The following is a 15,481-nucleotide window of genomic DNA, read 5'->3' as shown; positions in this document are numbered from 1 at the left end:
ACCACACACTGAAAAATCAGTTTTACTGTGTTTTGTTAAGTGCCATATGGTGTTAGGAAGATTATCAGTTTATTGTTAACCATCTTGAGAACTGTTGTGGTTTAACCCCAGCCAGCAACTAAGCAGCACATAGCTATCCAGTGGGATAGGAGAGAGAATCGGAAGAGAAAAAGTGAGAAAACTCGTGGGCTGAGATAAAGACAGTTTAATAGGCAAAGCAAAAGCCATGCACGCAAGCAAAGCAACACAAGGAATTCATTCACCACTTCCCATCACCAGGCAGGTGTTCAGCCATCTCCAGGAAAGCAGGGCTCCATCACACTTTCCAACAGAAGAATACACTCTATGATTTTCAGGGAAAAGAACCAAAATCTTGAATTAATAAAGCTGTTTAACCTAGGCTGATTTATTAATCAAATGATGACAATGTGATAAATTCCATACTTGTAATTATTCATACTGGACTGACATAAGTAAACAAGATTTAGCCTTTTTTTGTTTCTAGTTGGAGGTGGACAAATCCTTCTCAGTTTATTTCATATCAGGAAAAGGAATTTTGTTTTCCAGTACAAGAGGTTTCAAATACAGTGTCAGAATGAGACAGGTCAGAGCACATGAAGTATACTTACAGTATTCAGTCTACCCCAGGATCACAGTAAGATCCAAATGCTCTGTTACTCTGATCCTGTTGAAATCAATGAAAAATCAAGAATCATAGCATTGTTTGGGTTGGAAAAGACCTTTAAGATCATGAAGTCCAACCGTTAACCTAGTACTGCTAAGTCCACCACTAAACCATGTCCCTAAGTGTCACATCTACGTCTTTTAAATACCTCCAGGGACGGTGACTCAACCACTTCCATTGATCCAGCCTGTCCAGAGCCCTCTGTAGAGCCTTCCTACCCTCAGGCAGATCAACCCTCCTCCCCAAATTGGTGGCATCTGCATACTCACTGAGGGTGCACTTGATCCTCTCATCCAGATCATTGATAAAGATATTAAACAGAACTGGCCGCAATACTGAGCCCTGGGGAACACCACTTGTGACCGGCCACCAACTGGATTTAACTCCATTCACCACCACTCTTTGGGCTCAGCTATCCAGCCAGTTTTTTACCCAGCAAAGAGTATGCCCATCTAAGCCATGAGCAGCCAGTTTCTCCAGGAAAATGGTGTGGGAAATGGTGTCAAAGACTTTACTAAAGTCTAGGTAGACAACATCCACAGCCTTTCCCTCATCCACTAAGTGGGTCACCTTGTCATAGAAGGAGACCAGGTTAGTCAAGCAGGACCTGCTTTTTGTAAACCCATGCTGACTTGTCCTGATCACCTGGTTGTCCTGTACATGCTGCGTGATGGCACTCAAGGTGATCTGCTCCTTAACTCCCTGGCACCGAGGTCAGACTGACAGGTCTGTAGTTCTCTGGATCCTCCTTCCAGCCCTTCTTGTAGATGGGTGTCAGGATTGCCAACCTCCAGCCAACTGGGACCTCCCCAGTTAGCCAGGACTGCTGATAAATGATTGAAAGTGGCTTGGCAAGCACTTCTGCCAGCTCCCTCAGTACCCTTGCGTGGATCCCATCTGGCCTCATAGACTTGTGTGTCTAAGTGGTGTAGCAGGTCGCTAACCATTTCCCCATATCTTAATAATATGTCTATAGATCTGAAGCAAGGAAAATTATAGGCAATCTCCAGACAGCAAGCTTTGGCCCAAAATGACACCCTTCCATAGATGACATTCCCAACATACTTGAAATCAATTCTTGCAAGCAGGCTTCCCTCAAACAAAGGGAAGTGCAATGTCCTGCACTTTGGGAGGAACAATCCCAGGCACCGGTACATCTGGAAAGCAAGTTGGCAGAAAAGGACCTGAGGGTCCTGGTGGACACCAAGCTGAACATAAGCCAACAATGTGTCCTTGTGGCAAAAAAGGCTAACAGTGTCCAGCATTGCCAGCAGGTCAAGGGAGGGGATCCTTCCCATCTATTCAGCACTGGTGAGGCCACACCTGGAGCACTGTGTCCAGTTCTGGGTTCTCCAGTAGAAGAGACATAAAGAGCTACTGGAAAGAGTCCAATGAACAGTCACAAAGATGATTAAGAGACTGGAGCATCTGTTCTATGAGGAAAGGCTGAGAGAGATGGCACTGTTTAGCTTAGGGAAGAGAAGGCTCGGGGGGGATCTTATCAATGTGTATAAAAACCTGATGGAAGGTGCAAAGAGGATGGAGCCAGGCTCTTTTCAGTGGTGCCCAGTGACAGGACAAGAGGCATTGAGGACTATCTGAAACATGGGAGGTTCCCTCTGAACACCAGGAAACTTTTTTAATGTGAGGGTGACTGAGCACTGGCAAGACTGCCCAGAACGGTTGTGGAGTCTTCATCCTTGGAGATATTCAAAAGCCGTCTGGAGAAAGTCTTGGACAACTGGCCCTAGGTGGCCTTGCTTGAGCAGGGGGGTTGGGCAAGATGACCTCCAGAGGTCCTTTCTAACCTCAACCAGTCTGTGATTCTTTAAGACCAGACTTTTACCTTAGCTCTTTATGGTAATTTCCAAAAGGACTTATCTAAAATGCCTTTAATACCTAATCAGGTATAAACTGCAAATTTTCTCTCAGTTCATGTTTAATGTAGTTCAGATAATGTGCTTTCCTCTTATATGATTTATCATTTACAGATTAATTATAGAAGTCACTAGGAGTAAGGTTTACCAGGAACAATACTATTACTCATTTAAGTTATCCTCATGGAAAATACAAAATTACACAAGGGTTTAGCCCTTAAAAAGCCATTCAGAAGTAGTTGTCTTCCATTAAGTTTATGAGAGTCACAGATAAAAGCTTGCTATGCAGTATCCAACTGTGTACTTTCCATCAAATACAGCAGCTGCTGTATCTTTTATTCTTGTATTTTAGTTTGCTGTAGTAAGTTTCTCAGGCATCTGCCAGCCTAGTGCAAGGATCTTCCCCCTGACCTGGCTATAATTGCTGCCAGTTTGAAAAAAGGTAATGCTTTTTTTTAAACACCTAGCTGTAACAAAGAAAAAATTTATTTGCTTAAATGAGATGTTGTGAAAATAACAGCTTAATTATTTCCAGCTTTTCACATTTGGAAACTATAAAAATGAACACTCATCTGTTTTAAATATATAACCCTTAAATATTAAGCAGAAGAAGAAATTCTTACAACAACCAAACTTTTGTTATGTTCTGGCTTTTCCAAAATTCCAGACATAAAGTATCTTATTTTCTCATATTATTGTTGAAATGGATTTGAAGTTCCATTTCTTTTTCCTCTCTCTCCTTATATTTTCCACTTTCAGTCTGTGAACCATTTGTATATTGTTAGCAATGCAGCAAGAGCCCTCGGCGTTAGTCCACTATTTTTGATATACAGGAAGACAAGAGCAGTTGGCAAAGAATAGCTCTTAAGACTAAATTGTTTGAGACTACGCTGTTCAAACCTTTTCTGTATATGACGGAAATCCATCATTTTAATTGCACCTGTTTGCTTCCAGGATAGTTTTGCATGGTTTCTTATCATGAAATCCTTCTGATTTCACACTTTTTTCATTTACAAACTAAGGAAGCAGGAAGAACATAGAAAAACAAATTCTAGGGGTGCTATCTAAGAATAGAAGGGGATTATTTAGGCATGGGGTTTTTTGTCTTGGTTTTCTTTTTCTGCTCCTCCCACCATCAATTTATTTAATGCATCTTTTAGCTGAATCCACTGATTGCCACTGGCTAATTAATATAACTATTCAATTAGTGTATTTCATTATTCCATATGTGAGAATGTACATTGTCTGCTTTTCAAAGATTGTAGCCACACTCCCCTCATTTGATTAAAAAAGAATCTTCATCCTCTAAAGGGACTGAACAATGTCTTTATTCCCATGAATATAAAGTTTTGATACTGTCTTGTATAATAAAGCGTTAATGTTAATGCCCCATTTCTTTATGATGTTGCTTATCTTTCCATTTCAGAAGAACCATGAATCATTCATATTGCATTTATCACCAATATGAAAGCCTGTTTTACAATCAAGGGGAAGAATAACTCAATTTTAACTTTAAAAAGAAATTTAGATCCTGGTCAGCACAAAGCAATTCCCTGAAAGACTGTAATTCCATGGTTACTGAATGTGAATTGACCTTGTTAGTGGCTTTTGCAGCAATGTTCGGAGGATTTATCTACCAATGAAATACGCTGATGCATGTGTGTTTGTCTTTTCAGTCGAGACAGTTATTATCATCACACTATTTTTCACATTTAGCTAATTGAATAAGGATTTAGAAGACTGAGAAGTGTTTATACAGTGCTGCCCTATCCTGTGGTTCTTAAAACAGTTTCACATATCTTTCAAAGTATGTCTGACCAACAATAGACCAATGTTAGGTCAGAAAAACAGTAAGATGGGACTCTGACCATATATATGTTGAACTAAATGAGCAGATGCTTTATCATATCACTTGGACTTAGAATTTATTGTGTTTTTGAAAGGTACTCCATTTCTTACACCGTAAGTACATAGTGGGTCTTTGCCAAGTGCAGTAGCAAAGGGGAAGAGTCAAGATTTCATGGGAATCCAATGGGAATTATGAAAATATATTCTACTGAAATCTAGAGAAGTCTCAAGTATTACACCCAGCAGCACAGCAGGTTCATTGAATAAGCACAGTGATTCATATCATTGAAGGGTATGGCCTTTGGACAGGAAATATTTGGATTTGGATTCAACATGAAACATTTAGTGAATTGCACAATGACCACAGACTTGCAAAAAACCATGAAGGTTGGCCCGTATATTGGAGAAAACCAGAAATATTATATTTGTTCATGGAATTCAGCTTGAACATTCAATGATTCCTACCAGTGAAATCTTTGCACTACAAATTTACTATGTAAGACAGGAAGATGAACAGATTGTCAGTCACACTTGGACTACTACAAATCACACTGTATTCTCATATTCATGCCTGAGGTATGAAACAGAAATTGAACAGAAATTTAGAAATTGAACAATTTCTTCTTCTTTGCTTTGGTTTTATTTGTTTATTTCATTTTGGCTCCCTGTGTATTGCATGCCAATTTCTTGTTTGTTATTTTTTATTTTTGTAAACCGACCATGATACCTCTTTCATTCTAGAATTCTATTAAGACATTGGATTTGTCACTCTTCACAACAAAATGTGTCTGAAGTCTTCATTGAATAGCTCTCTTCTCATAAATTCTGTTGCTGTACAGTGTCAAAAGAGATGAAAACTACTAGTGACACATTTCCCTTTTCTACACAAAGGCAATGCAATGCTTAGAGACATACTTCTTGTTTTCTTAATTTTCTCCTGGATTCGCTCTAGCTGGAGATTGAAATGGTCTGGGTTTCACTTGAAGCCATTTTATCTTATTATACTTACAAGTGGACTGAGAAGTCTCTATTAACAACATTCTTTTCCCATTTAAATACTTACACACTATGATTAGATCTCTTCTTACTGTTGTTAGGATAAACAGATTTAGCTCCTCAGGTCTTTCACTGTAATGCACATTTTCCAGTCTTTTAATCAATCTCACGCTACTGCTTTGAACTCTCTGCAACCAATCAACATCTTTCTAGACCTCCAAAAAGTGGAAAAAGCTTTGCAATTGCAGTTGCATGATTGCCAAATACAAAGGTAATGTATCCTTTCTAATTGATAGTCCTCTCTTTAAACATCCAAGGATTTCCTTAGCCCTTTTGGCTATAGATCTGTAGTGAGAGCTCATGTTTGGCTCGTTACCTAACATGACCTTTCTAATCCCTGCCAGAACCCTTGCCTCCCTGGGTAGATTTCTTGCTTTACAGCTCATCATATTAAGATAGGAGTTGTATATTTGTGCCCATGTTATCAAGCTGTCTGAATTACTCTGTTGGGTTCCTTGGTTTGGGTTCTTTTTCCCCTCTTTCTTCTCCTTTACTTGCTTCTTTTGAAATCCATTTGTCATCTATTAACTTTAGCAGCAAGAACATATCAGGTTTTCCTCCAGTAAAGGAACAGAGTATATAAAGGGTTCCCTTTAGGACCCACAGGGAGTACACCTGTTTCAAGATGATTCCCTATTAACAATTAATTTCTGAAACATATCAGCCAGTTTTTAATCCTTTTAATATACACAATATTGGGTTTGTATCAAATGACATAATTATGGGAAAAGCACAGGATATGAGTTATATAGGAAGGAGAATGTGAATGTATTGGTCTCTTTTTTTTTGCCACACATAGAGCATTTGTTACTCTTTATCAATTAGTGAAAGAAGCACCTGGGAAAAATGACCCAAAGTCACACCATGTGTGGCAGACAGATTTCTTCTCCTAGTTCATTTGTGGCTTAAAGATTTGTGATAGCAGTTTTACATGACCCAGGGTGAACCTCCATTAACTGATTTCCTGGAGGAGTAATTAAAAGGAAATGATTTGCTTTTCTGGTCTCTGCTTGGAGTTTACCTTAAGTCTCAAAGGTGAAATGAATAAAAGTGGAGGAAAAATTCACAAAGCTAAAAATAACACAAAATCACACATTTTCTTTAGTATTTGGTGTGTATGTAATTTTATGTGATGGAATTAGGCAGTACTATAGTTAAACTCATTCAAACCCCATTGGAATATTTGTCAAAGAGCACAAAACAGTTCCTAAGCCTAATATGTCTTTTTTTTCTTTTTTTTTCATATCTTGACCTTCAAAGTTAACATGAAGAGTGCCATTGTATCAAATACTACTATGACATTAAAGATTGCCTCTTTTTATGGCACCTTCACTCAAACAGAACTTATTCCTGTTTCCAGAAGCAGTTCAATTGCATTGCTGTTCTGTAGACTTTTGACTAGATTCGGGGAAATTATCTTTATTTGCTTTCATTTAGCTGGTGCACCTCACTTGCTACATCTGCTTCTATGTGAGGAGAATTGTACTCTGTTTGAGTATATGTGCATGTACGTGTGTGTTTCCCTTCTCCCATATTCTGAGCTCTGACTGCGGTCTATTATCTGGAGGGAAACTTTAGAAGCTGTATCGTAGTTCAGGAAGCAGGAACTGGCTTTTGATAAAAGGCTTCCTTTTTCTCCTCCACAATACATCTGGGGCCTTTCAGAGTTGATTACTGTAATATCAGCTTAATGCAGCATTGACATACAACTGAGAACTGTAACAACATTTTAACGCTAGAAAGAAAAAATTACTAGCAGAAGGGATATTAATTAGCAAAAGGTGGCCTGCTTTGGTTAATCGCTAGTCCAAAAGTCCCTTAAGCTTGTCACTCTGTATCAAATTTTTGGAGGTTTGCTTAGAAAATAGTTTAAAAGCCAGAAAAGCAGCTTGCCAGAAAGACATGCTGCTGCTGCAGACCAGTTTTTGCCTGAAACTCCAGATGGATCATATGGGCACAAATTCCACAGGATGGAAGAGATCTTTCATATTTATTTTTCCACACAAACATGAATATACTTACAAGAGAAGGTTCAAACTGCTGATTTTAATCACTTGATTTGAGCAAGAAATTTTTTTTTCACTAATAATAGATATAGTCCCTTAGAGTAAATTAAAACTGGGAAAGTATGATGTTTAGAAAAGAGAGAAAGAAAAAAGAAAATGTATTTTTTGCCTTAAATTCTCACAATGTTTTTGTATTTTCACTTTTTGCTGAAAAGCTAGAAGTATGGGTTTTTTTTCTTTGTACATATCCCCATCTATTTGGCAAAATTGAAGAAAATGTTCCTGTTACTATTAAAACAAATTTTTATCAGTAAAAACATTCTTATAAAATTAAGCTAATCTGGAATTCCTGCAAACAATTTGTGATCAATTTATCAGCCACCTTCTTGCTGTTCGAGACTATGCAATTTAACTTCGTTCTGCAACATGTGCAAATCTGTGGAGATTTCTGTGTATCACCCTCATCCATAAAAATCATATGCTAAATCATACAAGTCAGTTGCCAGTCCCTGGAATTAGGGAACTAATATGTTTGATTTTTACCTGTAATTGGATTCATAAGCATAAAGATGTTTTGGAACCTGGAAAAAAAAAATCATGCCTGAATTAATAACCAAATAACTTAAATACGTCCAGGTTACTACATAACAGATAAAGAGTTTGTTGATGTTAAAACTAATTTGAAGTATATAAAGTTAAGGGTTAACAAAAGGAATAAGGGATTCAATGTAAGATGCAGTAGACTCAGGCTTAATATCACAAATATTACTTAATACATAGAAATGGACTGGAGAATAAGCCAAAGAAAATGGATGGAGCTTTTTTTTTTTAGAAAATATACATTGTAGAACAATATTGAATTGGCAGCAGATTTAAGAATGAGTTGTATCAACTTCAACCCCATGCCTACTGCAAAGGCACTACACATGTGTAATGTTAAGTGTGTGTTAAAGTGCTTTGTTGAATCAGGTCAGCCTGTTCAGTCCATGCAGGCTTAAGTCTTGCCTCATTAAAAGGGACATGACTATAGTTAATTACTAAAGGACTACTGGATGTCAACAGGAGGAATATTTTTCTGCCATGTTTGTCCCTTTAGTATGGACAGGGAGTAGAGAAAGAGCTTTCTAATTCCCTTGAACTGCCAAAGAGTGATTAATTAACAATGATATTAACTCTTTAGGCGGTATTTCCGAACTGGTGTAGCTTGTTGGAAAATTAGACTTCCTGTTTTAAGAACAAATATGTATGCTTTAAAATTTTGCTTTTTTATAAATTAAACCAAATACATTGAAACTCCTTGTAAACCAGAATTTCTGTCAGAGAATTAAAAAAAGGACTTTGGAAACAGTGTTGGCTATATACACTGTAATAACCTAATTCCAGCCTGAAGCACACATTCCTGTTGGTTTTACTTTCCTCTCTGTTGGCTGTGGTGAATCTGACAGGAGTCTACATTGAGTTGCTTCCAGAGTTCACAGTAGGTGGATCAAGGAAGCACTGTAACACAGATTTCCTCCATTTTTCTGAGCCAGCTCTCTGCCAGGTTTACCCCAAACCCATGAACTCACAAACTCATCAGAAGAGAGGAAATGTCACTGTAAACTCCAATGTCATGTGTGTTGCCATGTGGTGCTAAGACTCATTGCAAGGGCAAAAATTTTGTATGACTATACAGAAAGTTGTTAGGAACTTTCATAATAAACTGAGATTCTCTGTAGGCATACTGCTGATTTTTTCTTTCAAAATTTTAATTTTGGACAATTAAACTGAAAAGTTCGTGCCCCAAGATTACAAACACCTGCACTTTATAATGTATTTAACAATGAAAAAAGTAGTCTATATCAATATTAGTGTGACAAATTAAAAGATCAGTTATATCTGTGAGCTGTAAATCACACATTTACAAGATACATTGAGCAATTAGGTGGAAGATTGTTATCAATACTGTCTTCCCTCTCTTCTTCCCTTCCCCACCCCACTCCTTGTATTAACACTGCAAATTGAGTAAACACACCAAAAGAAGTCAAAAGCATTCTGCTTGTGTTTGGATATACCAGTCTGGCAAGGTCAAATTGAAATGACATCAGAACACTTATGGTAGTTACTGAAAAGCACCCCAAAACCCCCAAACCCTGTCATCTGAGGTTATACAGGAATGGGAAGATTGCACATATATATATATACACACATATATATGTACACTGGAATGATTTTGGATCTTTGTGTGTCCTTGTTTACTATAACTAACATGATATCATTGTAAGGTAAATAGCTGCACTGCTGCTTAGTCTGCTGACTGCAAACTTTGTGGGCCTGTTTTTCTCTTCCCAGGTATTGTAGATTGCTACTTCAAAGTTGACCGCAGTGAGATTGCAAAATGCTGAAATATGGTGAGGTAGCACTTTCAAACCGCTTTGCAGTCATTTTATAAAACTTTTAGTGATGAGCAGTGGCAAAAGAACCATTTTATTCAGTTTAGCAGATATTTCCAAGGTTTGCTATTTAGATAGTCTTTGATAGCATTTTAACTCCTTGCTCATTTCAAAGTCTATAAGCTTCTTCCCCTTAAGATTTTATTCCCCCTTGCTGTTTCCAATGCGTTTCCTGCAAAACTGATTTCTGAAAAGCTGCAATGATAACCAAAGAGTAACACAACCAAAAGACTTAGGAAAAACTGCTACATGTCTGTCCATCATCATTTTTCTTGCTTTTTCTTTTCTTTTTCTTTTTTTTCCTTAAGAAATAATTGCAGATAAAAATAAATGGTTTAAAGACATTCCAGGTCATAAAATAATTTTGTACTTTTCTTTCAAATGATCCTATTTCAAAGTCTATGTCTGAATTTCAGAACTGGTGGACATACAGACTATGCTATAAGAAATACAGCTAATTTGCACATGTGTGTCTGTACACAGCAATTTCAAGTACTGTTTGAAAACGGTCTGAGATTAGGTGCAAGATTATTCTTATGTCTGTGGATACTGCCTCTATCAAGCTATGCCTGCAAGATGCTATCTGTTAAAGCAAAGCAAAAAGTACATTTTTTGTGCAAATAAATATAAAAATTTCAAAGTTAAAAACTCTGCACTACATTTTTCGTTGTTATTGCAGGATTATTGTATGGCTGACAAAGCATATGGAAATAGATTGTTTTTCCTTCCCAAGATTAAATGCTACCTTAATTGGCAGGTCCTATTGGATGCAGAGTTCCTATTCCTTTAAGGTCTTTCTTCTAACTTGTTTTAATCAATTTTTAGAGCCACGTGAGCTGGTTCTGATTTTCAGATTTTTGGGAACATATGCAATAACATGCTTCATTTACTTCAGCTTCTGTTTCTCCCTTTGTAAGAATCAATGGAGAGTTATACCTGCTACAGAAGGAAAGACTGGATGTGTTAGGGAAAGGGGCAGTTAACCTGTTTGTTGGAACTTTCTGTGTCTGGCTAAGCAAAACAACTAAGTAACACACTAGAAGAGTCTTTCATGCCATAAAGATTTTAAACTGTGAATCCTGTTTCCTGGCTTCTTTTATAGTACAATCTTCAAAGGAATAGTTTATTTTGTTTGTCATTGATGTGCCTTATGCCAAGAAGCTAATTACTCAAAGAATAGGAGGTAGTAAACACAAAAGGAAATTTCACAGAAGTCACGTGAACTTTGAAAATGTAAGTGGCATTATATTTCTTCCCCTGAGTTTGGGTGCCTGTGTGCATAAAAATCCAAGCTTTTCTTATCTCAAACTTCAGTTCATGTCTCTGAGGCATAATTTGTGGTTTACACTCAGTCTCTAAAGGATTTTATTTCACATCTGCAGTTGAGAAAAAACAGAATTTAACTGAACTGCTAGTAATCCCTAGAGAAAGTGATTATTCTATATTAGGTCAAGATTATCAGAGAGGTATTCATTAAAGTCCCAGATGAGCAAAGCATTTAAGCTTATACTTAAGTGCATCACTGTTCTGCAAAGAACTCACTGTGGCATTTAGACATATGTCTAAAGTTAAAAGCTTAAGCACTTTATTGAATGTGTGGTGCCTACTAAATCGATGGCTACATTGTCTGAAATGGTTTTCACCTCAAATATTTGTAAAAGGTAATGCCAGTCTTTCTAGTTCATTATCCCACCATAGTGTGGACTGCAAAATTACTAATGCAGTAATCCTTTATTCTCAGAAGGGCTCTTTCTTTCTTCATCAGATGCAAAATAAAAATACAGCCATGCTTTAAGACCTCTGTCTTGTTCTTCTCTTTCCCTGGAATGGAATTCCTATCTTATTTCTATCTGTCTCTCAGAGTTCCTGAACTTATCTGATACTGAAATGGAATGGGCTGACTAAAACCCTTCAGAATACAGGCTACTCCTTCAAAATATCTAAATAAAGTCCAGCTCAGCAATGGTACTTTTCTGACCTTTCTGTCAAAACCATAAAAATATCATTTAAAATGAACCAAATTAAAGAACCATTGTGATAACTCTCTACCATACATTTTATTTAAATTAAATTTATACAAGCCACTGAACTTGTACTAGTATAATTCATGGAAACAGCTTCATCTGACTCCTGCTTCTTTTAAGTAATATATTATCAAAGCCAGCAGAATGTGTAACTGTTGCAATTTCAGGTCTGTGAATTGTAAGGATTTATGTGATAAAAAATTTTGTTCAATCTTGACATCATTTTTCCTGAATTAGCATTCATAGTCTTTAACCTCTATGTCCTTTCATAAATTGTTTGTGGTCATATTTTAAGGATATTGGTCCATAAAAAATTGCTATATCAAGGTTCTCTGATTTCTCTGTGAAGCTTTTATGTAGAAGTAAAAGAACGTAGGAAGCTTAGTAACCTATTTACCATAAAGATACATCTAGTTGAGGGGTTAGATGTGATCCATGTAGTTATACATGACAGATATAATATGGATAGGGTGAACAGAAATTCAATGTCAATGCAGGTTTTGCACATTATGGGAAAAATTCAATGGAGTGGCACCTTTAAGCAGTCTAAACTTGGCACAACAACATTACTTTCAATAAGCCATTTCTGAATAAAAGCCTTAGAAGAGAAAAATATCCCAAGTCTGCCATATATCTTCCTTTACACTGTTTCCTGCTCTTCCCAGCACTGCTCAATGAGTGTAACAACCACTTCCAGGCCCGCCCTTCCTCACACTTACCAGTAGAAAGACACTCACACGTTTGGCATCAGTTTAAACATGAGGGAGTTTCTCAGACCAAGGTGGCTACAGTTAAAGCATTTGTAGAGCTGTAAAACATTGTACTTGCAGAACATCTGCACCATCTGAAATTATGTGAATTTATGCCAAATTCATGAAGCTGGCCGGAACTTACTTAAAAGAAACCAAATAGTTTTCTTATAACATTTTCTAAATTACAAAGTTTTATCTCTAATTGTTTTGGAGACAAACACTTTCTCTGTTTTCACACATTTACCTGGCAGCAAGATGATTTATTCTGAATTTAGGGAAACATCTCATTAGACCTGAAAAGTACACTTGGGAAAGGAGGATAAATTTTGTCCTACTGCAAAGAAACAACCCTTCAGCCTATAACCAACCTTGATATGATCAAAAAAAGGTCTTTTTTAAAATTGTTTTTCCTTCGTGATGAAACAAATCATCAGCTACTCTCTACATGCACATCTCTAATCTTATCTCCACTGAGAGACTTATTGGTAGTGGGCTTTGTACGAGATGAGGCTTGGGATTCAGGTGATGTTGATCTTCCTTCTGAAGTAACATTTTTCCTGATAAGTTTCCACCTGTTTCTGCAATTTCCAAGTTTTGGAAGGGCTGGCAGGTTGAATTGGGTGTAGGTGCCCAGGTGCTGGCCGTGGGGAGCTGCCCCGTGCTGGGTACAGCTGGATCCAGCCACCTCCAGAGCACCCACCACGGGCACAGCTGAGCCCATCAGCCAGGGTGGTGATGCCTCTGGGAAAACAGATTTAGGAAAGAGCAACTACACCAGAAAGCAGAGAGGAGCAAGAAAAAAGTGTGAGAAACAGCCCTGCAAACACCAAGGTCAGAGGGGGGGAGGAGGTGCTCCGGGTGCCGGAGCAGAGATTCCCCTGCAGCCCGTGGGGAAGACCATGGTGAGGCAGGCTGTGCCCCTGCAGCCCATAAAGGACCACGTTGGAGCAGATATCCACCTGCAGCTCGTGGAGGACCTGATGGTGGAGCAGGTGGATGTGACCTGAGGGAAGCTGCAGCCTGTGGAGAGGAGCCCACGCGGGAAGCAGGGGAAAACGTGAGGAGGAAGAGGAGGCAGAGAGGAGCTGTTACGTGCTGACCACGATCCCCGTTCCTCATCCCCCTGTGATGCTCAGGTTATGGGGGGAGGTAGAGTATCTGTGAGTGAAGGAGTCAAGCTGAGTCTGGGGAAAAAGGGGTGGGGGTGGTAGAAAGGTTTTAATTTTTGTCTTTGTTTCTCCCCATCCAAATCTATTTTAACTGTCGATAAATTAATAATCTTCTGCAATTTGAGCCTGGTTTGCCTGTAACAGTAATAGATAAGTGATCTATCTCCCTGTCTTTATCTTGACTTATGAGCATTTTCATTCTATTTTCTTCCTCTGCTCTGTTGAGGAGGGGGACTTGGAGAGCAGCTGGGTGGGTGTCTGGCTGCAGTGCAAGATCAGCCCACCACACAGGTGAAGTTTGTTGTGACCTTTCTACATTATGTTTAAGACAAAGAAATGAAATTTTGTGTCTTTCTTGGCCATCCCACTCACTACTATTTTTCTCTTTTTGGTTGTCCCCTGTGGAGAGTCAATTATGAGAACCATAACTAAGCCCTACACAGAATATTCCAAAACGCAACTACTGTCTGGATCTTTTCCCTAGTGTCATTAATTTATTATTAACCATTGCATTTCATGCTCTGATTACTTAGATAAAACAGAGTTAAGATTAAATTCTGTGGGATATATTTATCCTTGCAGTGGTTATTTCTGTCTTGTTCCCAGAGGAACAAAAATCTGTTAAAGAAATCTACTCTATCTGAGATATAGTTTTATAAGATGCAGTGATTATTTAATTCAGCCTTCATAACCAATTAAGTTTATATCAAATCACACAATTAGCAATAAACCACTAAGGTTTAAGGCAAAGTATTTAAAATTGATGACAACTGTAATTGTTTAATAACTACAAAGACCTAATTATGCTGCTAAAACAATTACAATCGGGTACCAATCCTAATATCTGTACCAGATGCTCTTAAGTCTTGCTTTCCTTTAGGTATAAAGCTGAACTAGGTGAATACTTGAAAACCAAGGAACAATCTCTTGTGATGATAGTGTTTCCTGGACACAAAATTTGTTTTAGAGAACAGCATTGCTCAAAATACAACAGGTGAGAAAATTAATCATGAAAAAGTCATGACAAAGTTTAATCATGACAGGTTAAACTAATCAGACAAGTCTGTAACACTAAGTCAAAACCAGATGTGATAGATGGCATCTTTTTGGGTGATATAATTTTATTTGTTCCCTAATTAGCTCCTCTAACTATGTTTTGTACTGTTGAAAGTCTGGGGGTAGTAGACAGAAATGTGTTGTGCAGAGCCAACCTGTTTTTTTTGGAGGGCAGTGACTGCACTTTCCCAAAGTGGGCTGAGTACCTGGACCTGGGAGAAGAGTCCAGGGAAAAAGGGGGTAAGAATGGGGTCATGGGGGGCAGGAAGACGGCAGCAGCACCTGAGAGGCCCCTCAGAAGAGCATGGCTCAAACATGCAGCCAAGATTCAAGGTAATGAAAAGAAAGAAACTTTTTCTAGGTATGCAAGAAGTACTGTATTCCAGGAAGCCATTAGAAAGGGGTTGAAGAGACCAAGACTGGAGGAAAGAACATGGCTTACCTACAAAGACATCCAACAGACACAGGTGAATCCTGCAAAAATTCTTAAAAGTGTGATGTTTTAGGTGTATTCACAGTAAAGACTTTCTGAGATAGATCACAGATCTTCAAATAGTATGAAAATTCCAAAACTTC

General features: G+C 38.0%; 1 long non-coding RNA gene across 1 annotated transcript in view; it reads right to left on the bottom strand.

The window, feature by feature from the left end:
- Window positions 1-280: 280 nt before the first annotated feature.
- The window catches only part of LOC142044989 (uncharacterized), a 187,283-nt gene continuing 172,082 nt past the window's right edge, over window positions 281-15,481 (bottom strand). Inside the window, exons 2-3 of the long non-coding RNA XR_012654479.1 lie at window positions 8,016-8,053; window positions 281-343 (exon numbers count right to left, since the gene is read on the bottom strand). This is a non-coding gene — a long non-coding RNA (uncharacterized LOC142044989). The remainder of the gene's footprint in view (window positions 344-8,015; window positions 8,054-15,481) is intronic.

This window comes from Buteo buteo, chromosome 26 (assembly GCF_964188355.1).
Source record: "Buteo buteo chromosome 26, bButBut1.hap1.1, whole genome shotgun sequence".
NCBI classification, from domain to species: Eukaryota; Metazoa; Chordata; class Aves; order Accipitriformes; family Accipitridae; genus Buteo; species Buteo buteo.
Note: the sequence above shows the minus strand (reverse complement) of the source record. Positions and strands in the feature narration are given on the sequence as shown.